Below are 12909 nucleotides of genomic sequence, written 5' to 3' on the forward strand. Positions count from 1 at the left end.
TACTTCTTGTGTTGTATATGTGTTCATGAAGGGCAATTTCAAATTAAAATTACCGAACTGTTTAAATTTAGGCAGAAATCAAATGGAAAAGTCTAAAAGGAAAGTCCGTATAACAATAGCAATATTGTGGCAAAAACTGGAAAGTTCGTAAACCACCGCAGCATCAAATTGTTTGCAGTCAAAATCGGTAAAACCAGTAGTCAAACAGTATAAAGGATATTGACAATAAATAGGTGAAATAAAAAGAACTTTATACAATAAAGATTATGCGAATCCTAGTCACCAATTTCAAGAAGTCCTGAAATTTACGTGGATGGTGCGCCAATTCTAAAATTAAATAATAATAATATGCAAGTAAAAACTACAGAAAATTAAGTTGAAGACATTATGAAAATCCATTATCAATAATCTGTATGTCAGATATATAATATTTTTCAATACGGTATGAATACGGAAAATAAAACATATGTATGCATCGTATGAGACATATTTTATTAAAACCATAGTCCAAAAGCCTATCTTTTAGGCAACGGTGGCGTCGTAAGAAGTCAGAATTTTGTCGCCACCAGCTCTGTCATACCTTAACAACTGAGAAATATAAACACCATATACAAGGCTATAGGTATCTGGTATATTTCTGCACAAGAAAGGTAAATTTATAATTGACTCGCTTGTTATATATTTTGTTCTGAGATGACCTATGTAAGGAATTATCAACCAATCATTTAGAGTTTTCGAAACAAGTTTGGTTTACGATGTTTTTAACAACCTTCCAAAATAATATTGAACTTTTGTTACAATTCGAATCCTAATGTGAAGTACATGTAACATGGTAAAATGTATCACATTTATCTGTTACAGTTTCTATTTAGATATAGTTTTGTTGACAGAGTTACATAGGAATGACAATACTTACTTTAAATAAGGCGTTTAAAAGACATTTATGACAATAAAAGCAGGTTAGCATATTTTCTTACCAATAGAGTAGTGATGTGAATTGCATTGTTCCACTTTAGGTCTCAGTATCGTATTAATTTTCCCATAGACTTCTATAGTGCAGTGCATATTTTTAGGATTTGTTAAAAAAATATGTAAATTCATTCAATACAATTTTCACTTATGTAGCATTTCTAAGGACATGTGAAAAAATAATTTCCCGCGAAGCAAACAGGGTGAGACCACGAAGATCGGACAGAAAAGTATTCTTGAACTATAAATAGCCATTTTCCCTACTTTCTCTTTCGTTTTGCACTCATCAAACCATCTTTTCAGTGGAACATTTTTATGTTAATGTGTTAAATTTTCTCTTAAAAAAGTTCTTCATCTTACAGTGTGATGTTTGCTCTATTTTATATTTCATTGTTCATATCTTTTGACAAAACATTAGTTTGTAGAGAGGCAAAAAGAAAATGCACTATATTTTAATAGCATCCATGTTTTGACGTACACCCGCTCAGTGATATGCAATACAATACTGGTACCTTTAAATTTAAAAATGTTGCTGAAATTTTTTTATGCAACGTTGTTGAAACAAATCAGAAAACAACACCAATAAATATTGATCAATTCAAATATTGAAAATTAGAATGGTTTTATAGCCAGTATCCCAGCATACCCTTAAAAATGTACTACCGTGGGAAATTTCCGTCGTGAAGCTAAAATTTGTCGTTTTTTAAAACTTCTATGGGTGGCATCACAGTAGTGGTGTTGAATTGTTACTAAAACTGGCGTAATTTTTTAAAATTTTTTTGCAGTCGCCTGATAATCATCACCATTCAATTTCACAAAAAGCGTGAAATTTATTGTATAGTTACATTGTATAGTGTCACAATATAAGTTTCTATTGTAAAACTATAATTTATGATCATCTTAAATTATATTTTTCGTTGAATTGGTGCATGACTCATAAATAACTACTTGAAAGACACACATATTCAAATAAAAAATAAACAAATACAAATTAGAAGAGCTACGTGAAGAATCAATGTATCATGATTGAAAACATCAAATAATTATTCTGGCTTGATGTAAAACTTGTTCGTTGCAATGAGACTAACAGATGATGATTTCTATTGATAAGGTAATATCAGCGTGTGAATTGAGTGACACTCAAATCATTACTTCTTCAAACTTTCATGGAGTGAAGTAAATCCGCCTGATTGACATTGCTTGACGGCGCTCATTAATTCTAACAATGTAGGCCTTGGGCTATTCATGTACTTCCATTTATATAAGAATGCTTTTATCTAATCTCGCAGCTTTCCAAAATTGTCTTAAATTATTTCTTCTGCGTCAAAGATGCTAAATCCGAGTTCAATGCCGAGTTGAATCACGCAGTTTCCCATTTCACTCGGTAGATTATCTAGAATATTATCATTTGGGGTATCGTGTAGATCCCTTTCTACCAGGTCTAAACAAATGAGTCATAATGCGATTGAACAATGTTTTTGTTTATTATATACTAGTCAACAAAAGAAACGATACAACATTTTGTTATTGTTTTCCATATTGTAGAAACAATGTCAACTTAATGAAATAACCACTTTTTCATACATTTACAACAATATATGCCAAAGACAATTTCTGGACCAAATAGTGACAGATCAAACTTATTTACCAGAAATTTGCGAAAATGCCGTTGCGAATGCATAAAAATCGATTCCGTCGGTCGTGACGTTTTTCCGTCTTACAGCGACTTTGTCATCTTTAGGTGAACCAGTTTGCATTAAACGAGTACTCAGGTCCAATATTGTTATTCTTACCACAAAACAATGATTTGCAACGTCAAAACGTATCATTTACGTTTGAATCATTCCTTATATATATTTTCACGCAAACTTTTGATTAAGCGTTGCATGCGATTTTGCGGTTATTTTCCAAGTGTTTAGATGTCAAATTGTTTATGTATTGCGATAGCCCAAATATTGACACCAAAAAATGTAATCCTTAATTGATTCACGACAAACCCGGACGGAGAAGTAACGTTCAAACTTTTCATCATATCTTTTTCGGAACATTTTTGAAAAAAATGAATTAAATGATGATGTTAGCCAACATTGACTGTATAAAAAGTAGCTGTAAATTAAAACTATATATAGATTTTGACAAATCTATCGTTGTATCGTGTCTTTTATTACTAGTATTTATAAAGCAGTCATTCATTCAAGGTATGATCACGAATGCAAATAACGCATCAAGTTTTCATTCGTGCGCGGAATACGTTTAACACACTAAACGTTCTTCGGCACTCGTAATCATGCGTTGGTTATTCAATCTTTCCAATTAATTATCCTTTTATTAATTTACAGTTATATTTTTGTATCAATTTATATAGCCAGCGATGCTGTAAGAAATTCCATTTGATTGTAAGATTTGCTTATTGTTAAAAACAAAAAAAACGTTTGTTAATTATAAAGAAAAGATCAAGGTACTGGGATTAGCTTATAATGCAATACATCCAACATTAATTATAAGATAAGTATGTACAGTCGCAACAGCAGTTCATACTTCTACATATAACTTACGTGTCTTTCTCAAAAACCTGACCAAAAACAAAATAAAATAAAATAAAATAAAAAAAGTCAACAAACGTGTACGTAGATACAAAACAAAACAATTTTAAACCTATATTTAAAAAGTAAAGCGCAATCTAAAGGATATAAAAGTAAAAGAAATAAAAAAAACAAAACAAAAACAACATAAAAAAATGACAAGACATATTCAAAACAAAACAAATTAAAACTAAACAAAAAAGCACAAATCATGAAAACAAAATAAACAAAAACAATACGTAAAATATTGAACTGTTGTCGTTTGATCACAAATGTATACCAGTTTTATTTAAATGTTTACTTCTCCCTTGAAATACATGATCCTGGCATAGCAGATGTTCCGAATAGCCAACATCTTTTATCATGGGTAGGAAACTCTTTAATTTAAGATCTGGAACAATTTTCTTTTCCTTCCATTTCAACAACATCATAACGTTCTGCTCTACTGGATTATTTCTTTCATATTGATATTTTATGTTATCGATTTCTTCTGTTGTTAATTTCAGGTGAAACATAAATTCTCAAAATTTATCTGGATTCATTTGGTTCGCAATTCGCATTAGGTGCTTCTCTAAAGGTTACATTGCTAACTTGAAAACATCTAAACCTATGAATGTTAGATAACCTTTCTTTAAGCTTTTAACGTTACTCATTGCCTTATTACATATATTGATCGGCACATTCAGATCTCCTAACTTTATGAAAAGTTTATCCTATTAAGTTATGATACATAGCGTTATACAGATGCATTAAAACATTTCTTTTCTTAATTTCTGTAAAACAATTCAGCATACATCTTACCTGGATATGAAACAAAACATACAAACATGAAAAGAATTCAACTGATGTTGGATTTTCAATTATCATTTGAATAATTATTACAACCATCATCGCAAGTTTTGTTACTCTGAAAAGATGGGAGAAATATGAAAAAGTTAACTTGGAATATGAAACGATGTGTCAACATAAATGATCGCAAAAAAAGCACAATAATTGTTTTCAAATGTACAAAACAGCATAACTTTGGGATCAAAGCAGATCAAATGCCGTATAAAAGTTGTGTGTATGTGTGTCGTTAGTACCATTCTGACTAATAATAACACATAACGGCAGTATATTCATTTTCTGCTTTCCAGCATTGCTCTTTTTATATTTATGTTGTATATATCATTGATTGATTAAGCAGGGGACACCTATCCTACCGGGCAACTGGTCAATGTTCCCGTTTGTGGTGGGTTGCTCATTTGTTTTTGCTTCTTTGTACGTGTTATTTTTGCTTTTAATGGCCTTTGTTTTGTGCATCTTTTTTCCATGTTTTGTCTGTATATTTGATATATGTATTGTTTTCAATTTCTGCTCGGACGCTAGTTCCCTTGATTTCTCTTTGCTAAAAAGTAAGTATTTGAAAAGATCATTGATTTGTATCTCTTTACGTTTTCAAATATCCACTATGACATATATTTTGTATTATTTTCAACACCATGGGTCTTGCATTTCCACGCTTGCTTCCTTCCAAGTGACTTCTCAGAAACTGTGCAGATATCATTGGTTTTACAAATATTGCCAAACTCGATATCATGCATACTTTCGACTTTGCAGTTCGCTTGATAAGTCCAAAGGTGCGGACATAAAAGTCCAGCGCCCCATTTAATGCTTGTGTCAGACACTCTTGAAAACTTGATGCAACATCATGAGATAGTTGATCTTTTGATCTATCACTTACTAAGCACACGAATACACATTTTCCTTTCGTAAAAAGTCGCATCTCAATTTGGTCATCTACTTCAAGCACTGCTGCTTGATAATACAAGCTTAACTGTCCATTAGTTTTCTTAAAGTTCCATATGCTAGTTACTGTGCTCCAATAAGATGGAAGGCAAGAGCCGATGGAACATCCAAATTCTTAAGACTGTAAGACATGCAAATTGACTTTTGGGCAAGATGTTCTTTTTCCATCAATTCTGCTGGGGCTCGCCTCTTCACCATACTAAGGACTAAAAAGTGGTTTGACTTTTTTTCTTTTTCGCAATTAGTTGGTTCAACTAAATATATTGAGATAAATCAGCAAACGAATCGCAAAATCCTTGTATTCATCTGTTGGCATAGTCTTGCAAAAAATGCAAATCTCCTCTCGTGATCATACTTGTTTTGTGTAAATTCTTAAATATGCTCATAATCTTTTTATCTTTTGGCCAAAACTGTTCATCTGTTATAAAAGATCTTAGAATGTTTACCACTGAGGTCGGTTGAACTATTATAAATTCGTCCAATCTGGGATGTTTGTAGTACAGACGTTTTCCTAGGGTGTGCTGAGTAGTAAGGAAAACTTCTAGTTGTTAGCTTGTTATTGCAAGATCGCCATTGATTGCATTGAAATCGTTTAGTTCATTTTTCCGAAGTATGGTCGTCTCCTGTTCGCATAAATCGGAGATTGACATCTTAAGGGGAACCCAAGCTACTGGCAACATTTGTCCCCACGTTGGTTTTTAAAAGCAATATCAACCAATAATTCATGAAGCCGTAAAATTTCTGACACATCTGGATCTGTGGCATTCATAGAGGACAAATCATTGTACCTAATGTGATTTGATGCCTATGGTTGCCAAATCTTGATTTTAGTTCATTTATATATTCCTTTTCCAGGCTTGCTAATTTGTCCAGAAACACATTTATTTTTCACAATAAATTACGATTATACAAATTAAAATATTAACAGATAATGAGGCATGATAAAGTCAGATCAAAACTCTCTCTGAAACAAACAAAAGAGTACTTATCTGAACTGAGTTATATGTTCTCAAAAATTGTGAACATGTTTCCACTACAGTAATGAAAATGAAGTTTATTAATATACATTCATATATCAAGCGTCCACTCATAATATCTTTTAAATGTCAGAAATAAATCCTGCGCATGTGTGTTATATATTTTCATGGAATCATAATGAAAGTCCGATACAAGTGAAAGTTGTTTTCTAGCGGTAATTATTCTTCAATATTTACCTTAGCTCCTCTTCAATGAAGTCAGTTTTCCTAAATGTATTTCCTTTCCATTCATACATGAATAACATGCAAATTTCAGTGATTTATAGCCAAAGTAATATGCATTCAAGGCTAATAATATGACATATATTTTATCTGTCCATACCAAACATTATGATTTCTTTGAATGATAATCGTGTAGTCAAAAACCGTCAATGTTTCTATGATTTAAAATGTGTCTTGTATTAATTTCGACAAGGAACTATATAAATTATTTCCCAAATTTCTTTCGATTCATTTGCCATCTTAATATGTTCTGTGAAAACCAAACGCCTATAAACGTCAATAATAATAACAGCTAAAACCATAATTTCACAATTGTGACCCTTTAACACAGAGATACAAATAATGGGAATACGATTTATACCGCAGGCAAAATTTTGGCGGCAGCTTAATGCTGACAGATGCTGGCTGTGATTAAACAAATTAAATAAGACATTACTCCATACATTCAGTTTGGTTCAACAGACAAATTAATTTTCAATTACCTGTGGAACCTTGTCTCTGTGTGTGGCTCCAAACAAAATGATTGGCATAATATCGTTTCCAAAACAGCAACATTTAAGTACAGAATCTACTCAATAGATGAGTGTTTCTGCATATGAAAAGTAGAGTAGAACAGTGTGGCTTTTCATTAACTGATTATTACTTATGAATCTGTGACTTTTTATGAGCAACTTGGCGGGTGTTTCTAGAAAAGCAGAGGACGCTTACCCTACCGGTGCACGTGGTCCAGGCTCCCTGTTTTTAGTGGAGTCCGAGTTGCTCATTTGCTTTTGTTACTTTTTATGTATGATTTTAATTACTTTATGTTCTTTGTTGTGTATGTCTGTTTTACATGTCTGGTCTTGGATACTGGATTATATTCTTTTGATTACCGCTATAACCTTAGTTCCCTTGATTATTCTTTTAATGCATACATAATATGATCATTCAACTTAATGGCATCTATAAATGAATTTTAGAAATAAAAACATAAAAAGATAAGAAAGAATAGGTTAAAGTATAACGTTAATCTGAAATAAAATTGAAAATCATGCATAATGCAAAGTACACAAATATTTAATACTTGACTTCTTATACCTGTTTTAAAGCAATGTTCTATAAATGTCCAAATATTTTAAAGTACATGAACATGTTGCTGTTATTTGCTTGTTTGTTTGTTTGTTTGTTCGGTTTTTTTTTGTTTTGTTTTGTTTTTTTTTTTTATCGTTTTTTATTGGTGTTGGTACAACACGAGTGAGGATTGTAAGGAGTGCATAGAAAATCGTTTCCATAAGAAAAAAATCAGTATGTATTTACCAATGGCTGTGATACTAGATTGTTTTGTTGTTATTAACAGCCCTTTGATACCATCAAATACTTGCATTGTGTTTACATACTTAAAATACTGACCAAGTCAAAGTCTCAGGTTCTGAAAGATATTATGACGCAAACAGTGTTTTACTTGAAAAAAAAAATGATTTGATATTATCTTCTGTTGTAACTTTACATAAAATGTTAGTACAGTGTGCATTCTGCTTCATTAAAAATATATTACATTGTGATTTAATTTCAGAAGGAACACAATTTCTAATGTATCAAAATTTGTCTATCATCTCATAGACCGAATATTGTAATTTGGCATCATCAACCTTTTTTGATGATTGAACAGTTCAATTTTGATACTCTAATTAAATTGTAGGGATGATTGTCATATTTTTCTGTCTGTGAAGATATATTAACCTCAAACACATTTTGTACACCATTGCATCACTACTACTTAATTATATTTTTATTGAGGATATTGCTTGACAAAGGTACAAAAGTTATAGAAATTGAACTCCAAGGACTACTGAAAGTATATTGCATCAAAGTCCGCTTGAACCCTTATTTATGCTTGCAGCACCTCTTAAAAAAAGGTAAATTTAATTGTTAACAGATAATGTAGTAAACTTATCTTATTAACATGAAAGGTTATTGTCAATATGTTCTCTCCTTTCCTTTTTTGATTACCCTGTCTTGACTTTTTATGAGCAATTTGGCGGGTGTTTCTATAAAATCAGAAGACGAATCTTGGTTCCCTTGATTACTCAAAGTATCTAAACAGTATATTTTTGATCTAATGAACTTGTAATGTTTTATACTTGCAACCAAACATCAACCAACTTTTCTTAAAGGAACCATTATTCTACACTCGAGATCAATGCCGTTTCTTCCAAAATACATAGTCAACCCGTTTGTTGACAACCACGTCACAGGAATTTCATCGTCTATAAAAGACACTGACTAGTTTAGTCTTTCCAACCATACATGTAAAATTTATTATCGTACGACTTGTATGTTCCTTTTGTAAATAGATCTTTGAAACATTTTCCGACTTCAGCACATGACTCCTTTAATGAATTAAAGGTAGTGTAATGTTTAAAACAAGAGTACGAAAATGAAAATTGCTGTTTGTTTGATGTTTATTGTTTTGTGGATTATAATTTTATAGAGATGGGCATTTATCTTGTATCCAACAAGAAGACGCATACAAATACCAGCAGATCAAGCAACCATTGATATTTAAAGACCTCTGTATGCTATTTATAAACGTAATTTATTACGAATAACATGTAGTTGAACTATGACGAAATTAAAAGAACACACGACCCTTTTAATAACCACCAAAGATATGCCACTGCTGTTGACACCGAGGGTATTTACAAAATCCAGTAGTCCGATATGTCTGACACCGAATTACATCAGATCTTGTTTATCATATTTATCCAAATTTACAGTATTACAAATTTCTAAATACCTAAATCAACGAGGCGTTATTCCATGTATCACACATGGTAGAACTCCAGAGAAAAATATGGCATTCTATTTCGATAGTTTTCGTTTTGAGTATTACTTGTATATACTCATATTTTTATTCAGCTCTGCCTAAATGCTATTGATGAAAAATTTGAAAATATAAATGATTGGTACTTTTTGTATTAAAATGACAAAAACAAAACAAAAAATTTGTATCTGTTTTTAGTCTATCATTTTTATCAAGATTTTTAAAATATTTTCTAAAGAGGTTAACTTAAAATTAGAGTCAACAGAATTAATATTGATAGCTTCCCCTTTAACATATTAGTATACTTTAACGAATGATAATCATCATTGTATGTAAATGTCATATCTAATTGAAAAGGGTCCTTTCATTTGGTATGATATTTATTTCAGGGAATTAAATATCGGAAAATGACCAAGGGGAAATATCAGGAAGGACATAAAACAATGATACTTGCCTTATTTGCGCTTAAAATATAAGTGTCAATCTTCAAAAAGTTTGCCTTACTTCAGAAAAATATTTTTGGTGTGTAAATCTTTGCATGTATTCGGTGTATGTGTGGGGGGAATTTTTTTGTTTTTGTTTGTTTTTGCCTAAAACTTTCAATACGAATTTCGGACTTACCTTCAATAGCACGGTAGCATCTTCTTTATCACGTCTTATTGCAAGGTCTAATGCTGTTTCTCCCTAGATATCAAACATTTAAAGTAAACATAGTTCAAAACATAAAGTGGTGGCAGTGAATTGTTGTAGGTGTAAAACAGTGCGTGCAGTGTAGGGTATTCTACATCGACGTGATGAACATGGTGTTTGCAATGGAACAAAGTGGTTTAAGTTAGGAGTGGGATAATAACTCCATAGAAGAACTGTAAAATACCGCATTTTATTAATTCAATTATTCTACTTTCACCACTGTTTAAAACATTGCATTATTCAATGTTTATATGTCTTTTTTGTATTTTTTAAATATTACGCATTGAGACTAATACAACGCTAGGTTCGTAACAAATCTGAAAAGAAATAAAAAAAAAGAATGCATTCTGTTTCACGAGACCTTAGCCACATCAGTTTACATAAGGGTAAATTTATTATACTGGAAACGGACTCTTCATATCAGACAATTAGTAATTAAGCCAATGAGGGAGAACATTTGGTACTTACAGTGTAATGATGTTCATTATAGTCTGTTGAAACCTATTGTTGTTGAATTTAAAACTATTTAAAGAGTAATCAAGGGAACCAAGACTCTAGCAGAAATCATAAGAATGTAATCCAAGGCCAAAGACTAGACATGAAAAAACAGACAATCACAACAAAGAACACTGAGTCACTAAAATGATACATACAAAGTAATAACAGTAAATGAGCAACTCGGACTCTACTAAAAACCGGAAACATGGACCAGTTGCATCGGTAGGGTAATCATCTTCTGCTTTTCTAGAAACACCCGCCGAATTGCTTATACAAATTCAAGTCCGGAGTAGACAAAAGAGGAATTGAAAACTATGACACGTTATACAAATCAGTTTTCATGATGCTGATGGATGCACAATCCACGAGTTCATGATGACGACCATTAAACTTCTGTAGTGAAGTTTCAATCTTGTAGTAACATAACCCTGCTCCAGAAGCTTAATTGTAAGATGTCTAGCGCGATACAAAAAGTCTGCGTAGATAAGGCAAATTTTGGCATAACATTCAAAGTTTAGCTTCTTGTTATTTCAAAAAAGTCTGTTTGCCAATGTGTTGCCCCAAAAATACCAAAATTAAAAGAAATGAAAACGTAGGGACATGAGGTATATTGGGAACAAAAAGTAATTCCATTAAGTGTCAGTCGATATATACAGTCGTTCCTAACTTCATTTTTTTTTCATAAAAAGGTAACCTTAAAATCTCGCATGTTGATTGATGCGCCATGAGCCACAAGACAGTCTATGGTGGCGTCAAAACCTCTACCTGCTGCTACATGTAACGGGGTTCTACCCTGTAAAAAATAACAAATGATACAGTTATACAATATTTAACATTATTGCAATACACAATATTTAAGTCCTTATTGTCACTCTTTAATATGTTTTGAGCTAGCTTTCAGTATGGTTTATGTGGATGTATTCCATGGCGAGACTTGGATGCATTATTGACTGAACTTTATGGTGTGCTTGTTTGTTGTTTTAGTTCATGTTTTACCTTACATTAAAGAGAGATATTTTGCACCTTATAAAGAGAAATCTAGGGAACCAATATGCTAGTGAATTCAACAGAATGTAATCCAGGGGAAAAGACCAGACATTGAAAACAAACACAACAAAAAACATAAAGGAATTAAAATAATACATACAACGCAACAAAAGTAAACGAACAACTCAGAAACCACTACAAACTGGGAGCATGGACCAGATGCACCGGTAGGGTAAGCGTCCTTTGCTTTTCAAGAAACTTCCGCCGACTTACTCATAAAAGTCAAGTCCGGGGTAGGCGAAAGAACAAGGGAAACTTGTTTAACCAAGCTGCTTATTTCATGTCCACGGTCAGGTGATGCATGTCATTAATGTGTCTTTGGGTGTTATAAAATATTTCTTTGATTGATTTTGAATAATTGACATCGCTCAGTGACGGTGGATGTTTTTTTATTATCGGGATATTTATGAGCTTACGTAAAGATGTTTACAGTTGGAGAAGACCTTTTTCTGCAAATATTTATTATTTTGTATTTAGGCATATTCTTGGGCATTTACTATCTTTCACCATATTCATTCTTTTTATATACCGGGGTATACAAAATTATCATACATACATGCACTTAAAACGTCAATGTCAATTTCGATAGTTTGTACAAAATAAGTTCTTTTAGATATTATTTAAACTTTTGCAATATTTCAGATTAAATACAAATGAAACAAAATATAAATCTCATGCATATGAAATCATTATAATGATTCAATTCTGAATTAATGTGAGTAGGTTTATTTAGGTGCAGATGTACATGATCATGAGTTTTGATAGACGATGAACATTTGTGACAAGTTCCAATTACTGGTAAATATGATAAAACATAACATTTTAACTGTGCCTTAAAACTGAAGACAAAATTAACAACTGAACCTGATAAAAACAAACACCAAGATATAAATATAAACAGTAAATGAGAAAAGCATGATAGTACCAATTAAAAAAAGAATGGTAAGTTTTACCGATGGCAATTACATATTTTACTTCTAATATTTTTATTATAATATATCACTTACTTTGTTGCTTTTTAGATCGACCGTTGCCCCATTCGTAAGTAAACTGGAGACGATATAATCCCGATCACTACATGCTGCGTTGTGTAATGGTGTATCGGGCTAGAACAACGAACAGTCGATAATAAAAAAAAATGAAGTACAGCAGAATTGTTCTAAATTCCGTAACCAGTTTAATTGCCTGGATCGTTATGGTGTATCCATCTGTACCATGAAAACTGATTTATTCAACGGGTCATAGTTTTCCTTTCCTCATTTGTCTACCCCGG

At 31.9% G+C, this 12909-nt stretch overlaps 1 pseudogene; it reads right to left on the reverse strand.

The window, feature by feature from the left end:
* Window positions 1-2273: 2273 nt before the first annotated feature.
* LOC148620595 (uncharacterized) lies at window positions 2274-6108 on the reverse strand (annotated as a pseudogene).
* Window positions 6109-12909: the final 6801 nt, after the last annotated feature.

This window comes from Perna viridis, chromosome 3, assembly GCF_037379345.1.
Source record: "Perna viridis isolate PV_CMFRI_1.1 ecotype Kerala chromosome 3, ASM3737934v1, whole genome shotgun sequence".
Lineage (NCBI taxonomy): Eukaryota > Metazoa > Mollusca > Bivalvia > Mytilida > Mytilidae > Perna > Perna viridis.